This window comes from Colobus angolensis, unplaced genomic scaffold (genome assembly GCF_000951035.1).
Source record: "Colobus angolensis palliatus isolate OR3802 unplaced genomic scaffold, Cang.pa_1.0 Scaffold119, whole genome shotgun sequence".
In the NCBI taxonomy this organism is placed as follows: Eukaryota; Metazoa; Chordata; class Mammalia; order Primates; family Cercopithecidae; genus Colobus; species Colobus angolensis.
The window spans coordinates 6,847,242-6,851,665 of record NW_012113030.1 but is presented as its reverse complement, the minus strand read 5'-3'; positions in this window follow the sequence as shown (position 1 = coordinate 6,851,665).

Sequence of the window (4,424 nt, the reverse complement as noted above, 5' to 3'; positions counted from 1 at the left end):
CCGTCTCGGCCTCCCAAAGTGCTGGGATTACAGGCTTGAGCCACCGCGCCCGGCCAATTTTTTTTTTTTTAATGTATTTTTAGTAGAGATGGGTTTCACGATGTTGACCAGGTTGGTCTCAAAACGCCTAACCTCAGGTGGTCTGCCTACCTCGGCCTCCCAAAGTGGTGGGATTACAGGGAGAGCCACTGCGCTGGCCAGCACGATGGAATTTTTCTCTATCTGCCCTGCCTAACACCATAGTCACTGACTTCATGTTGCTGGTGACAACTTGAAATGTGGCATGACCAAGGAACTGAGTGATTAAATTTACATTTGGCCAGGCACGGTGGCTTACGCCTGGAATCCTAACACTTGGGAGGCTGAGCTGGGAGGATCACTTGAGCCCTGGAGTTTGAGACCAGCCTGGGCAACATAGTAAGACCCTGTCTCTACAAAAAATACAAAAAACAGCCGGGCATGGTGGTGCATGCCTGTAATCTCAGCTACTTGGGAGGCTGAGCTGGGAGGATTGCTTGATCCCAGGAGGTCGAGGCTGCAGTGAGCTGTGATGGCACCACTGCCCTCCAGCCTGGGTGACAGAGTGTTTCAAAAAAAGAAAAAAATAACATTCAACCCATGTAATATGTGCTTGTTATCAGACAGTGCAATTCTGCATCCTGTTGCTGCACCTGGCCCCAAAGCAGCTTTAGTGAACAGAGCGGAGAGAGCATAGGCAATCTTGCATTGGCTTTTCTTTCATTTTTTTTGAGACAGAGTCTTACTGTGTTGCCCAGGCTGGAGTGCAGTGGCGTGATCTCAGTTCACTGCAACCTTCACCTCCCAGGTTCAAGCGATTGTCTTGCCTCAGCCTCCCGACCAGCTGGGACTACAGGCATACATCACCACATCTAGCTAATTTTTGTATTTTTAGTAGAGATGGGGTTTCACCATGTCGGCCAGGCTGGTCTCGAACTCCTGACCTGGTGATCTACCTGCCTCGGCCTCCCAAAGTGCTGGGATTACAGATGTGAGCCACCGTGCCCGGCCTGCTTTTCTTGTTTTTAAAGACAGGAAGGTATCGCTCTGTCGCCCAGGCTGGAGTGTAGTGGCATGATCGCGGTTCACTGCAGCCTGGAACTTCCGGGCTCAAGCCATCTTGCCCCCTCAGCCTCCCGACCAGCTGGGACTACAAGCGCACCACTACTCCCAGCTAATTGATTTTTTTCGTTTTGGAGGGGAACTGGGCAGGGATGGGGCACTGTGGGAGGCCTTGCTGTGTTGCTCAGGTTGGTCTGGAACCTGGCTTCAAGCGATCGTTCCCGCCTTGGCCTTCAGAGCAGGCATTCGCTGCTAAAGGCGTCAGCCCGGAAGTGATGCGTATCAGCTTTCGTCACAGCCCATTGGCCAGAACCAGTTACAGAGCCCCGCCCACTTTCCAAACCCCTACCACGAAACTCCCGCCCACCTGCAGAACTTGGCTGGGGAACCTAATTTTCCTATGTTTAGGAAGGAGATGAGAACTTGAAAACTTGGTGAGCACTACAAATATCTACCAGGGCTCTTATTTTAATTGTACCGTATGCATGAAAACGCCACCATCTGATTTTGGAGTAATCGAGACAATTCCCACCTTCAAAGAATTCAGCATGAACATCACCAGCCCGAAAAGGGAGACACCAAGAATTCCTTTATAACAGCGACAGCATGTGGCCACGTCTGAGAACTGCATCTTCTCAGTTCGCCTCGGATCACCGCGGAAGACCAGGAATTACTGTAGAATCCCTGTGGGTCACCAGGAATCACTTCCGGTCATCCAGATTTAGGAGAGTCAAGTGAAACACCATCTTCGGATTGGTTGACATGACACTTTCTTTTTAAAAATGAAAATGTAGCCGTGCGCGGTGGCTCACGCCTGTAAGCCCAGCACTTTGGGAGACCGAGGAGCGCGGATCACGAGGTCAACAGATGGAGACCATCCTGGCTAACCTGGTGAAACCTTGTCTCTACTAAAAATGCGAAAAGGAGCCAGGCGTCGTGGTGCGCTCCTGTAGTCCCAGCTACTCGGGAGGCTGAGGCAGGAGAATCGCTTGAAGCCAGGAGGCGGAGGTTGCAGTGAGCTGAGATGGTTCCACTGCACTCCAGCCTGGGTGACAGAGTGAGTGAGACTCCATCTCAAGAAAATAAATAAATAAAAAATAAATAAATAAATAAAAATAATTTTTTTCTGGGTACATAGTAGGTGTATCTATCTATGGGGCACATGGGCTATTTTGATACAGGCATACAATGCATACTAATAACATCAGGGTAAATGAGGTATCTATTCCCTCAAGCATTTAACTTTTGTGTTACAAATAATCCAATTAAACTCTTTTTCTCTTTTTTTCTTTTTCTTTTTTTGAGATGGAGTCTCCCTCTGTCACCCAGGCTAGAGTGCAGTGGCAAGATCTTGGCTCACTGCAACCTCTGCCTCCCGGGTTTAAGCGATTCTCCTGCCTCAGCCTCCTGAGTAGCTGGGATTACAGGGCTCCATCACTGCGCCTGGCTAATTTTTGTATTTTTAGTAGAGATGGGGTTTCACCATGTTGGCCAGGATGGTCTCGACATCTTGATCTTGTTATCCTCCCGCCTCGGCCTCCCCAAGTGCTGGGATTACACGTGCGAGCCACCACACCTGGCCTTTTTTTGTATTTTTAGTAGAGACGGGGTTTCACCCTGTTGGCCAGGCTGATCTCAAACTCCTGACCTCAGGTGATCCACCTGCCTCGGCCTTCCAAAGTACTGGGATTACAGGTGTGAGTCACTGTGCCCAGCCATACAGGTGTGAACCACACTGCGCCTGGCCAGGAGATTCTTTTTAATTTAGCAGTTTTCAGAACATTAAATTGGAGCCTCAACAACTTTCTCTAGTTTTTTTCTCTCTCTTTTGAGGACCATTGTGTACCCATGGACTTTGATGCATCTGACGTCTTTCAGGCCACTGAAGCTCTTCTTTGTAAGCTCAAGTTGTTCAGCCTTTGGTTTCTTTTCTTTTTTAAAAATATTATTATAGAAACGGGGTATTGCTGTGTTGCCTGGCTGATCTCGAATTCCTGGGCTCCAGCGATTTGCCAGCTTCGACCTCCCAAAGCAGGAGGGGCTTTTGTTTTATCCAAGCTGTCTGTCCCCACCCCCTTCCCCAGTAGCCTGTCGGGTGTCTCCTGCCTCCAAATCGGATCTAATTCTCTCTCTGCTCTGCTGAGGCTGGACTGGCTTAAGAGGATTGGGACACTTGCTAAATGGGACCAGGACAGGATCAGAGAACCAGCGCTGGGGAGACCCAAGGGCCAGGATTGCCACCAGGGGGCAGCAGAGGCGAGGCAGAGTGGCAGAAAGAAGAGGTGGGGGTGCTTCCATCTCAGAGCGGGCAGGGGGAGGACGGGGTGGTATAGAGATCCGCCCACACCCACCTGAGTGGGTTAACAATACTTACATGGTTACTGGATGCATATTGAAAAATGAGGCCGGGCCCAGTGATTCATGCCTGTAATCTCAACACTGGGAGGTTGAGATGGGAGGGTCTCTGGAGGTCATGAGTTCGAGACCAGCCTGGGCAACGTGACAAAATCTTGTTTCTACCAAAAATACAAAAAATTAGCTAGGCGTGGTGGTATGTGCCTGTGATCCCAGTCACTCGGGAGGCTGAGGTGGGAGGATCCCTTGAGCCCAGGAAGTGGAGGTTACAGTGAGCTGAGATCACACCATTGCACTCCAGCCTGGGCAACAGAGCGAGACCCTGACTCAAAAAACAAACAAACGAAAAAACAACAACAAAAATAATTGAATGTAGGCCAGACGAGGTGGCTCATGCCTGTAATCCCAGCACTTTGGGAGGCCAAGGTGGTTGGATCACTTGAGGTCAGGAGTTCAAGACCAGCCTGGCCAACATAGTGAAACCCCTACTCTACTAAAAACATAAAAATTAGCCGGGCATGGTGGCACGTGCCTGTATTCCCAGCTACTTGGGAGGCTGAGGCAGGAGAATTGCTTGAACCTGGGAGGTGGAGGTTGCAGTGAGCTGAGATCACATCACTACACTCTAGCCCCTGGGTGACAGAGAGAGACTTCATCTCAAAAAAATAAATAAATAAAAAATAAAAAGAGAGAGAGACTGACAGAAAAAGACCAAGAACATTCTGTATGTGTTGCTATTATTAGCCATAATAATGGCAGATATGGTTTGTTGATCGCTGACCATAATCAGTGTTAAGATTTACATGATTTGACTCATCTAACCCTTCTCCAAACCCTCCCTTTCACCAAAAAATCTTTCATATTAAAAATTCACAGAGTTTTTTGTTTGTATGGTTTTTTTTTTTGAGACGGAGTCTTGCTCTGTGGCCCAGGCTGGAGTGTAGTGGTGTGATCTCAGCTCACTGCAACCTCTGCCTCCTGGGTTCAAG